Raw genomic sequence first — 12,920 nt, forward strand, 5'->3', positions numbered from 1 at the left:
GATTGCGAGCGCGAGGGGGGAGGCGCCACACCGAGTAATGAGCGGGGTGATCACGGCCCTCAGACGCAGTGCTGAAGAATGCTAAAAGGCCACTGGCGGGGTTGGGAGCTGAAAAATTAGAGTTTTTAATGATAATTTTATGCAGAATAATTGTCACAGTGTGACATAAATGGCTAGCTCCTCGGGCGGGGCTCCGCAGTTCCTCTAGGAAGCCGAGCTGGGCCTGGCATTTTTCGGGGAGCGGTGGTCTCAGCCCACCGCCCGCCCAGGTGTTGGGGTTCGGGAGGTTCTACAGCTGCCGCGTCCAAGCCCGCGTTTGTCCTTGCAGAGTCTGTGCCCACGGGGTCCGGTAGGCCCGGGAGAAGCTGTGAGCCACCATGTCATTGCACAGGATTCATGTTCGGTTTCTCGGCTTGCAGTGCGTCATCTTGACATTTCTTTTAGTCACAATGTTCCAGCCCCTGCCCTGGGGGTTGTCATTTCTTGGCCTCTGTCTCTGTGGTGAGGATTAAGTAAAATCACCATATGAAGTGCAGCAGGCACTACCACTGGGCTCTGGGTCACCAAGGCGGGGCCCCACCTGCTCATGTCACCCGAGTTCAGAGCGGGGACTCAGCAAGGCAGCAGGCCACCAGGGGCCTGGAGAGTGGCTGAAGGAAGCAGCGTTCTTCCAATGTACTTTTCAGGACCTGCTTTACGGAGGTGTAACTGCATACAATAAGCTGCCTGTGTTTGAAGTGTACAATCTGATAAATTTAGACAGACGTCTGTGTGTTCATGAAACCATCCCTATTATCAAGACTGACCACACCCATCCCGGTCAAAAGGTTCCCTGGCCCCATTATTATGTCCCCACCCCCCTCCTCCATTATCCCACTGATCTGCTTTTTGTCACCGTAGTTCAGTCTGAATTTGCTGGAATTCTATATAAGTGGAATGTACTCTTTTTTTTGTCTGGCTTCGTTCACTCATCATAGTTACTTTGAGATTCATCATATTGTTGTGTGCGTCCATAACTCACTCGTCGTCGTTGCTGAGTGGTATTCCATGGTGTGTTTCTCCATTCGTGTGTTGAAAGGCACTGAATTGTTTCCAGCTTCAGGCTGTTACGAATAAAGCTGCTATGACCATCTGCGTGCCAGGCTTTGTATGGGTATATGCTTTCATTTTTCCTGGGGAAGTACCTAGGCTTAGAACGCCGGGGTCATATGATGTGATTGAAAGATAACCTTTTGTAAACCTGCCAAACTGGTTTCCAAAGTGGCTGTGCCATTGTGCAGGCCCACCAGCAATGTATGCGGTCTAGTTGCTTCACATCCTCACAGTACTTGGTAGGGTCGCTCTTTAATTGTAGGCACTCCATCGGTGTGTGGTTGTGACTGGCATTCCCCTAATGACAACTGATGCTGAGCATCTTTGCATGTGCTTATTTGCCACCCATATGTCTTCTTTGGTGACCACGTGCCTTTTCAAATACTGTGCCCATTTTATTTATTTATTTATTTGTTTATTTATTTATTTTTACTCTTACCCAAGGATATTTTTTCCATTGATTTTTAGAGAGAGTGAAAGGGAGGGAAGGGGGGTGGGAGAGAGAGAGAGAGAGAGAGAGAAGCACTGATGTGAGAGAAACATATCAATTGATTGCCTCCTGCAGGTGCCCCCACTGGGGTTGGGATCAAACCTGCAACCCAGGTATGTGCCCTTGACCAGGAGTCAAACCGTGACCCTTCCATGCTCGGGCTGGTGTTCTAACCACTTAGCACACTGGCCAGGGCTCTTGTACCCATTTTAAAAAGTGGGTTGTTTGTTTTATTCTTAAATGTTGAGATTTCTTCACATTCCCTGGATGCAAGTCCCCTGTCAGGCATGCAATTTATAAATATGGCCTGTCCATCTCTGGATTCTATTTTCTTCTCTTAAAGGTGTCTTTTAAAGAACAGAAGTTTTTAATGTTGGTGGGATCCAGCTTATCAATTTTTTTCTTTTAGGATTTGTGTAGGGCTATCTTATCTAGAAAAACCTTTGCCTAATGCATGGCCACAAAGATTTCCTTCTATGTTTTCCTCAGTAAATTTAATAATTTTATATTTAAGTCTATGAGCCAATTTGAGTTAATTTCTGAATATGGTGTGAGGTATAGATTGATGGATTGAAGTTTGGTTTGTTTTTTGTTTTTTTGCATGTGGATATCCAATTGTTCCAGCACCATTTGTCAAAAAGCCTTTCCTTTCTCCACTAAATTGACTTTGCACCTTTGTTGGAAATCAACTGACTACGTATGTGTGGGTTTATTTCTAGACTCTTGTCAAGTACACACAAGACAGGGCAAGGTCTGACCGATTCAACAGATAAAGTCCCGAGTTTGATTCAGACCATTTATCTCCTCCATAAACAGTGAAGAGGAGAATAGCCAAAGGTGCCAATTCCTCACGGTCCCTGCCCCACACACCACAAAGGACCACACCTAAACAAAAGGGACCAGTTGGTGACAATATGAGTCGTAGTGACCCCGTTGCTAAGCAGCCAAATCTAGACTTCAGCTGAGCGGTTTTATAGTCTGCAGCTGTACTCTGAGCGGGGCAAGGCAGGAAGTCTCAAACCTCATGAGAACCCAGGAGGCGATGAGAAACTGTCTCCTGAACGCCTCCCAGGAGACACAGGGAGGCGAGTGGCCTTCGGCCCCTGAGCAGCTCCTTGCCAGCCTCCCACCCAGGAGGGTCATGGGTTTTCTGCCAGGACACAGATCAGCAGTGGTTCAAGCCTCTGTTTGCATGGCCCGTGTGGACACATGCCAGCTCACCAGGGCTCCATGGCAGCGCCATTCCTCCCTCGTTCTGTTCTGTTTCACCGACGTATTTGTCTGTTGTGACACAGTACCACGTGGTATTGACTACTGGCGCTGTGAGGAATCTTGACATCAGTTCAGTTCCTGGAACTGAACCAATGTTAAGTTCTTAATTTTGACAAATGTACCATATTGTAAGAGGTTCACTTTAGGGGAAGCTGGGTGAAGGGTATTTGGGAACTGTTCGTATTAGCTTTGCAACTCTTCTGTAAATCTAAAATAATTTAAAAATAAAGAGAGTTTTAAAAATCAAGTTGGCTTCACGCCTGGAGCGCCAACCTCCCACTTAGATCGTATTGGGAAAATATGGCTTTTTATTAAGAAATGAAAATGCAACATGGATTTGAAGCATACGTAGCGTGAATCCTGACAGTGTCCCTAATGCAGGTCAATACATTTGGGCATTGTAAGGGCTGAGGTTTACATAGACCATGACAGCCACTCGGCTCATATACTATGCAAGAGGCTAATTTCCTAGCTTTGGTTGGATTTTCAAAAATCACACAGGTCCGGGACATTGTTTAATAAGGACTTTTGAAGTGTCTTTGTATTGAAACGGGGCTCTGAGAAATCGCTTTTCTTTTGTCTTCCTCCTCCTCCCCCTCTTTCTTCTTTTTCTTCTCATTTTCTCTTCTGTGTCTGTGGTCTCTCTCTGTGAATCTATCCATTTACTTTGACAGCCTTGGCTCATTTAAATCCTGGTTATTGGGGGAAAGTTTAAGGTAAGTGACGAACACACCAGAAGTTCAGGCAGAACTATGCACAGCCGAATCCTTCCATCTCACTGATTAGAATGAAAATGCTGCCCGATTCCACGGGCCACGCCTCCAATGATACAGCCAACTACTTTGAAGAATAAAAAGTTAATAGATGTCAGAAAGGGCTTGAGGTTTTGACCAGCGCTTTTCAGCTTCAACAGTCCCCCCAAGTCAGAGTCCGGGGAGGTCTGGCTTCACGTAGTATAAACATTATCACCTTGACAAGAAAGAGCTACTTTCTCTAGGATCTTTTTATACATGGTAAATTGTAGGTCATCCTTAATTTTTTTTTTACCTTTCAGTAGTGAGGGGGTCATTGACCTACATACAGAGCCATTTCATTCTCTTACTCTTGATGACAATGGTCTCCACACCTCGGGGCCCGGCTCTGCTCCGGCCCCTTTCAGCCGGCAATTCACTGTGGGTGCAGGACTTTCAAACCTTTGAGTCTCTGAGTTCCTGGGACTTAAAAAAAAATTGTCTGTGCTTCCTTCCAACCAGCAAGCTTCTGAATTCAGAATTCAACACACAAAAAGGGAGATTGGAGCTTTAATCTAGGAGCCTTTTGAAGAGATTTTCCCAGAAAGAAAAAAGTTCCAGTAAAGTTACTCCTCACCTTAGTAGCCGGCATGCCGGCCTCGCCCTATTTATTACCTGGTTCCTCTCCTTGACCCTAGTTCACATTCTGAGATGATTAAAATGAGGAAAGAATTAGCAGAGCGCCGATTCTTATTCTCGCCTAACGCTGTCTTGATTTAAGCCGAAGTGAGGGGGGCTAGCTTCCTCCACGAACAGACGAGTATGAAGCATACTTTTTTTGCCCCAGCTGTGTCAATTCAACTGAATGAAATACCATTCATAAGCCGCTGTTGGGCCTATGAAAACAGCTATCCTGGGAGGAAAGGGGGGATCATTGAAGAAAGTCATGGGGCAATTCTTTTCTAGTTCAGACCTGGCAGGCTGAGATCTGGGCAGAGAGGAAGGAAGTACTGCTTTTCCTTCGCAAGAAAGTCAAGGAAGGAACAGGTCCAGGGGAAGGAACTACTCAGAGTCCCCACCGCAGCCGAAACCCCAGCATCTCCCTGATAGCAGGAAGTTTACCTGCCTGAGGCACCAGGCTCACGGGACTTGATAAATAACCCAAAAAGCAGTTCAGAAAGATAAATAAGTAAATAAGTAAAAAATAAAATAGAAAGAGAGAAACAGAAAGAAAAAGCAGTTCACTTTTCCGCGCCCAGGGGGGTGATTGAATTATTATTCAAGTAGAGGGGAGAAAACGTGGCCTGGTTCAGTGGGAGCCTGAGGCATCGTGTGGAATACTAAAGCACGAGGTGCAGAGAGGGGCTGTCCATTAGACGCTTTGATATTTGTGCTTCACACATTCCTAAGCACCTGCAAGGGTCTTACTTGCTTACGCTCCTCCCGGCAGGCCAGTAAGGCGCGGTTATGCCCAGTCTACAGACTAGAAAACTGAGGTTCATGGAGGGCCCCTATTTTGCCAGTAAGGCGGCACACCATGAAAACAGTCAGAGCCAGGCTCAAAAGCCCAGCGTCGTTGGAGAGATCAGTGCTGAAAGATGGCCTCTCCTTTGTGAACCTAACGTTTTCCAAAAGCTGTGTATAGTCAGGAAGTAGCTCTGCTCGGCCCCAATCACCGCCTTCCAAACACTGCCAATCACTGGCTTTGCCCCTTCTCTGCCCCTTCTTAGCATCTCAGACAGATTGCTCAGCTTTCTGGTCACTTGCCAAGTCCCATTTGAACTCCCACCACTCAAGTCAGGAATTAAACGAAGTATTCCAGGCCAAATCCAACCTTCACCCTCCGGGCAAAAGCCTGACCAGACAGGCCAGGAAACAGACAAATGGCCAATAAGCAAATAAGAAGGTGCTCAACAGCATTAGTCATGAGAGAAATGCAAATTAAAACCACAAAGAAATATTCACTATTTCACACCTGTTAGCATGACCAAAGTCAGAAAGGATGACAACGGCCAACACTGGCCCAGATGTGGAGCAGCTGGAGCCCTCCCACCTTGTTGCCGGCAATATACAATGATGCCATCACTTTGGAAGCCTGTTTGGCAGATTCTTTTAAAGTTAAATATACACCTACCAGCAATTTCACTTCTAGAGATTTACCCAAGAGAAACATATGTCCATAGACTTATTCAAAAATGTTCTTCCATAGTAGCTTTATTCATTATAGCCAAAAAAAAAAAAATGGAAATACCCAAATGTCCACCAATATCAATAGGAGAGTGAATGTTAAAATTGTGGTATATCCATACAATTAAATATACCCAGAAATAAAAAATAATGGCTTACTCTTGTATGCAACTATATGGATGGGTGGATGTCAGACATTATGTTAAGCGAAAGAGGCCAGGTAAAAAGAGTAGAAAGTTCTAAAAAAGACAAGACAAAACTAAACCACTGTGAGAGAAATCAGAACGTGGTAGCCCAGTGGTTCTCAACCTTCTGGCCCTTTAAATACAGTTCCTCATGTTGTGACCCGACCATAAAATTATTTTCGTTGCTACTTCATAACTGTCATGTTGCTACTGTTATGAATCGTAATGTAAATATCTGATATGCAGGATGGTCTTAGGCGACCCCTGTGAAGGGGTCGTTCGACCACCAAAGGGGTTTCGACCCACAGGTTGAGAACCGCTGTCAGGTAGCCTGTGGGGGGGTGACTGACTGGTAGCAAACACAAGGAACTTCCTGGAGAGATGGAAATATGGCACCTCTTGATTGGGATGTTGGTTACAGAGGTGCACTCCTTTGTAGAAATTCACACAGTTGTACTCTTAAGACCTATGCATGTATCTGTATACAAATTATAGCTCCCTTAAAAATACATAAATACAAACATATCAAACTTTTCTCTGGTCCAAGTCAAAGCCTCCCCCCACTCTACCCCCACCCCTATCATTTTTCCTGACTCTTCTCCCCTCTGGCCCTGATGTTTCCAGTTTTCCTCTTGATCCACTGTATTGGGACCAGAGGAAGAAAGGTCACCCATTTCTGCTTCTAGAAGCTTCCAGAAAGTCAGGTGCTACTTCATGGGCAAGTAGGGCAAATGGTGGAGCTGACTTCTCAACGTTTATTCCCTAAATCATTTCTCAGTTCACCAACATGCAGGGTTCCATTTACAATCTGGGGAGAATTTGCCCAAAATATCACCAGCCACAACCATCTGACACTTCAGGAAAAAAAAAAAAATTAAATGGCAGCCACTGCCCCAGGACAACCTCCCCTCTTCACGTAAGGGTTAGTCCGCTCACAGCAGCCATTTCAGTTGTAAACATTAATGCTTGATCATCTCAGAGGGGGAGTGGTTAAAGGGAGGGAGAAGAAAATACAGAAAGAAAGGAGTGGGTGACAGGTCCCCAGAAGAGAGGCTCTGCAGAAGGTCCAGGGAAATAAGGCAGAACTGCTGCTCCATCAAAGTCAGGGCGGTGGCTTCCATCCTTGATGAGGCGCCAGCTGGTGACTGCGCAGGAGGGAGCCTTCTTGCCACGGCTCCGTTAGAAAACAGGCTGTGTCTTCCTCCCAAGCCTCTCCCCCGTGTCCCCTGCCCCCACAGGCTGGCACCTGCCCAGCATCCAGACAGATGCTCTGCCGCATCCACCACCCAGCCTTGGGGCTCCAGCCGCCCTGTCACAGGACAGTGTCTCCAGCCCGCCTGCCCTCAGGTCAACATGGAGGGGGGGAGTAGCAGCCGTGATGATTGAACAAGACTGGTTCCCAACACCCGTCACTCTCCCTGGGCACGTGGTCTACGAGCGGGAGGGGTTCAGGCAGCAATCACATGAGGATAGAGCAGGGCAGCCCGCTGGTCCAAGGACTCCAGCAAGTGGGTGGAGCTGCTGCTCGGGAGAGATGCCTGTGAGACCTCACAAAGCGCTTTGGGCGCTGTCCACTTCCCCCACACAAATGAAGCGACTTCTTTGAACCTTGGATTTAGCCTTCTTTTCAATAGTTCTGTGTCACCGTTGTAAACTGCTCTCTCAGTGGATCTCTTGGTGGTTGTTGGACCAGGTTGTTGTCCAGTGGTAGCTGGGTTCCACCCCAAGAAGATTGCTGGCTGGAGGGTCACCGTCATCTCCCTACCCTTGAGGTCACTGATCGAATCGCAAAAACTGAATCCTCCCTGAAAACTGGGGAGAATGAAATCTGTCGGGCAGGGTTGCCAGCAGGACTGGACAAGAAGTGATTGAATTATTTACTCTTCTGTAAATCTAAAAGAGATTTCCCAGAGCCCCTGCCCCACAGCACCAGGTCCAGCGTCTTCGCTGTCCTGTCAGCGAATCTGTCCAGAAATTGGTGGAGGACTCAGAGTAGAAACACTTCTCCCTGTTTTGAAAAGCTATTGTTCAATGGAGCACAGATGATGTTCTCAAATGAATGAATGAATGAATGAATGAATGAACGAATGCTTAGAGATGACATGGAAAATGCCTAGCACAGTGACTGGCTCATAGAAGATGCTTCACCAATAATATCAGTGGGAAGTGTCAGCGGGTGGCAGACAAAGCCATCGAGACCTCTGCTTTGCCCTGTCCTGGCTATTTGACTTCATGTAAGTACCTGGTCTTTCTCAATTTCCCCACCTGTAGATTCTCCCTACAATGCAGATTTGTTGCAAGAACTAAAGATAACATTAAAAATAAATAAATAACAAGATCAAGTAGTAGGGAAGCAGTGAGCTCCCAGCTTAGGACCAGCGTCTGAGGAATACCACTTTTGAGGGCTTTGTGTGAATAGAGTGATGGACAAAGGGAAGATGGATGAAGGAGCACCCACAGCAGGCTGTCTCGTGGGATGCAGGGAGGCCTGGCAGGCGGTGGGGAAGGGACGGGGCAGAGGGGGACAGTAGGAAAGCCCCGGCCAGGGCATTCACATGGACCTTCTGCACCTGGTAGGTGACAGGGAAGCCGGTGCTTCAGGAAGATGCTGGACGGTGGATGGGAGCAGTGTGTGGGGTGTGAGCTAGAGTCCTACTTCCCCCTTCAGAAATAAGTTAAAATGACATTAATTCAACAGCCCTTGATGGGCTCATCCCTATTAACTCCTGCCTTTGGCTCAAGCTACTTCTTCTGTGTACTGTCAACCTCGTGCCCCTGAAACAGCCTGTCATCTCGGTCATTATCAAAGACGAGGAGGAGGAATTGTTCTGACGTCCTCAGATGGAAATCTACCCTTGGCTTCTGACCGTGACTGTCCTACAGTGGCTCCAGGCCGCCCTGGCTTGCCTGTCCATCAGGGTAGCAGGAAATCTAACAAAATCTCCCCTAGGAGGACAGGGCTCGGGCGCAGCTGGGGCACCCGCAGTCCTGCATGGGCCTGGGTGGTGTTTCCCCGCTGGGCCACTTCTCCCACTGCAGACACGGACACATACAAGGTCAGGTCCAGGAGTCCCGAGACGGCTACTGTCTCCCTGCTTCTCACTGAGTACCTCCCACCCACCCTGCCCTCTCCTCTAGGCCCGCCTTCTCGTGGGCACTGCCGTACATCCTTTCTGAAATCGCTGCTTATGCCTGGGCAGATCAATGGAACATTTGAGAGCATTCCGGGCCCCTGCAAAGCTAAGCTAACATTCTCAGAATCCATGTGCTGTGGCTGTGGCTGGTGGGGGATGGTTTCGTTATTCATAACCTCTGTCGTGCCTCTTTCAAACTATAACTCTGATTCCTTTTGGAAAATGTGAAAATACAGGCAGGCAAACAGGCAATAAAAGCACCCATCAGCCAGAGGTAAACACACGCTGGCCTGTATATTTCTAGGCTTGCTGTCTATGCGTATACATATCTGGTGTGGTTTTAATAGGACTGTTCAGTGCTGTTTGGTAGCCTGATCTTTTCACATAACTATTGCAAATAGCTTTCCGTGTCATTAAACAGGCTCCCACACCTTCGCCTTTAATGACTGCCCAGTGTGTGCCAGCAGAGGTGTGCCCCAGTCAATTGGTTGTGTTGTTTTTTCTCGTGCCTGTGGTCTACAACTCACATCATTAACTGCTGGAAGAAAGTGCCAAGGTTTCGCCAATTAGAGGCTCTTCATTAAAAATGGAACAGGCATCGAAGCCCTCCAGGGGGTGGGCCACTGTCCTTGCTCTTCTGAAAGGTATCCCCGTTGTAAACTGCAACCTGGTCCATCAGCCAGACAGGCTGTGGGTGTGGAATAGAGGACCACTTGTATTTCCCTATGGCTGTCTCTGGAGAAGGCGGAGCTGCTTAAAAAAAAAAAAAGGCAGAAGCAAATGTTTTGTAATTGTTTTCGAGCGCGCATGGGCTCAGTGGCAGGAATGAGACGGAAGCCTTGATTTGTAACCGCCTGCTGCACTGTTTTAAATGCCTCCCCGAGAGGCAAGGGGGAAGCCAGTCTGAAGTACTCCGATGCTGAAATTTGCATCCTCTCTTAGCTGGTTATTGTCCCAAAGGACATTTCACATCAAATTGTACTTGTTTATAAAGATCTTCCACCCAACACAGACCACTTCTCAAGACACTGCTGATATGGAAGCTAAAGATATGCAAAGAGAGAATGAGAACCACTGTGCGTCCCTGGGTAGAAATATAAGCAGATTTAACGGCAGCCGCTGGCAGCTGGAAACCCTCCATGGACGATCATGTTCAGAGCTCAGGGAGGCAAGTAACAGGAAAGCCAGCAGTAACTGGTACTCATTAAGGAAATGCATTTGTTCGAGCTTTTCGGGAGAACCGAGAGCGGGCTGCCCTGCGCTGGGCACCAAGAAGCAGAGGTAAATAGCCCCTCATTGACACACTCAGGGAGCTAACGGTCTAAGAACATTTGAAACACGGTACCATCGGCGCTGTGCCCAGGCACTCATGTACAGGGCACATGACAACACAGCGTCGTGACCCTCTGCTGGTGGCACTAGGGTGACAGGACCCAAGAGGCAGAGGACGTAGAGATAGAACTGTGTCCGCCTTCCTGGGACACACAGGCACGGGGGCATGAGCTGCCAGGATGCATCTGAGCACCTGATCAGATAGAGGTGAAGCAAAGGATGGATCCTCAGGAAATGAGACCGGTGAGGCCCGCAGGGGCTGGTCTCTCGGCGTCCCGCGTCCTGGGGACAGGGACCAGGCTCTCTCCAGCAGGCACATGTCATCTGATTCCCACAGGAAAGGCTCTTTCCAGCTGGTATGGAGCTTGTGAGATTGGAGCAGAGGACAAATTAGGAGACTGTCATTACCATTCAGGCAAGAAATGACTTAGGTGTCCACAAAGCACAGTGACCATGGAAAGGAAGGAAGAAACAGTGATTATAGGTGATGCAGTCCACAGGGCTGGTGGCCCACTGAAGGGTGGGGGGAGGTAGGACAGAGAAATGGCAAAGGACAAGACCCCCAGGAAGCAGAAGAGGACTGCACCTGGGGCAAGGTGACCGAGAGGGCCTCCCCTCCCTGGAGGGTGGAGAAGGTGAGAACAATCGCTGCAGGAGGTCGCCGAGAGGGGGAGAGGAGCCGCAGCACCGCTGGAGGATGGCGGTGACGGCCGCGGTGCTGCTGTGGGCGGGATGAGGAGCTGCCCTTCAGCACTGGACGATGTGAACCGAAAGCCCCCGAGGCCCACCTGAGACCGGAGGCCAGTCCACGAGTGGTGTTTTCCCAGCAGCACTCAGCGGCCAAAGGGGAGGAGAGGGTGGATGACACATGGGTTCCAGGTTGGATTTGGCTGTCTGGCACGGGGATAGATAGCCATGTCCCCTGTTCAAGGGAACCTAGGATGCCAAGATGACAGTGTCTGGAGTGCTGCCCAGGGAAGGAACGAAGGCAGGAAGAGCTGAGAGAATGAGGGGTCAAGGACTCAAGTCTCAATAGAGCAGAGATGAGAAGGGCACCAACAGGCGTGCGTGACAACAGGGACCAGAGGCTGTGGTCTGCAGGTGGCATGCTGAGGCGTCAGCCTCCAGAGGGGAAGCAAACACATGGATGGCCATGCCCAGGAGCTGACCCGGGAGCAGGTCACTGCAGTGGGCTGGTGTTTTGGCCGTGCCCACAAAGGACAAGGGCCAGCAGGATGGAGGAGGGGCTGTGTGACTGTCCTCCCACATTCCAGCTGTGGAGGACTGTTTCCCACCAGTGTCTCGGGCCCCGAGGCCCAGCAGCCTGGTCAGCAGCCTGCGCCTGAGCTACGGTTGAGGGGTTTAGTTCTCCCAGGTGTGGATGGCCCCGAGGAAACTGCCATCCTGGGAGCGGCCTTAGTGCCTGGAGGAGGGGGCAGTCTTGGGTTCCAGTTGGTGGGCCTGGAGGCAGCAGAAGGTGCCCACCTCTGGGGGAGACCCCTGTCTCCCAAGGGAGCTATAGGCCCAGGAGGCCAGTGGGAAATCCAGGTACAGCTAAAATCCATTCTGTTCAGCAGAGCCTAGTTGAAACAAAGGCCATCCCACAGTCAGGCATGGCGGTGTGTTCACTATGTGTCCAGCCCTGGGGACACCCCAATGCCAGTCTTCTTCAGTGCTAGAGGGCTGGAAGGAGTCCTCCAATGGGAGCAAGGCAAGCCCTGCCTCACCCTGTCCGCTTGTCACCGAAGCTGAGCAGGTTTCAGAAGAGGTACATGGTGGCTGAGAAAGAACCTGACAGTCTAAGGGACGCTCCTTAGAACCGTCTCTGCCAGGCCCTCAACTGCCACGTGTGACAAAGAGCCCAGGTAATTAGTACCTCAGCACTGTCATCTGAACCACATCACCTCCCACAGTAGCACCAGGCAGTTACAAATTACTCCTAAGTCTTACACTCTGCTACAGACTCAGGAAGTCTCCTAGCCATGTCCATCATTCAGTAACCGGTGGGCCCGGTGTTCTCCTTGTTTTGCCATATCTCATTTTACATGTATTTATTTGATTTCAGAGAGAGAGAGAGATACAATCAATGATGGGAGAGAATCATTGATCGGCTGCCTCTTGCACGCCCCCTATTGGGAATGAGCCCACAATCCGGGCATGTGCCCTGACCTGGAATGGAACTCTGATCTCCTGGTTCATAAGTCCAGGCTCAACCGCTGAGCCACGCCAGCCGGGCCTTTTTTATTTATTTTTTCCTACCTCAGTTTATACTCCCGTAGCCTGGGCACAGATCTGAACTTACATCCTTTCTCTGCGGCTATCCTTCCTCTTCAGGGAGCCCACTGTCCCCCTGGGGTGTCCGAAGTCCCCTAAACAACAGCCAGGGTGTGGCGGGTCCCGTGGCAGGGTGTGGGGGTCGGGTGTCCGGGCCTGCCCACCCGGTGACCACTCTCGGCCTCCCCGCAGGTGCGCGCAGGCGCTGCTGGAGCATGGCGCC

General features: G+C 49.5%; 1 protein-coding gene across 1 annotated transcript in view; it reads left to right on the forward strand.

Moving 5' to 3' along the window:
* The window catches only part of ASB18 (ankyrin repeat and SOCS box containing 18), a 40,171-nt gene that overhangs the window by 14,670 nt on the left and 12,581 nt on the right, over nucleotides 1-12,920 (forward strand). The gene's annotated exons all lie outside the window — the stretch shown is intronic.

The sequence above is a fragment of the Myotis brandtii genome, unplaced genomic scaffold (genome assembly GCF_000412655.1).
Source record: "Myotis brandtii unplaced genomic scaffold, ASM41265v1 scaffold354, whole genome shotgun sequence".
NCBI classification, from domain to species: Eukaryota; Metazoa; Chordata; class Mammalia; order Chiroptera; family Vespertilionidae; genus Myotis; species Myotis brandtii.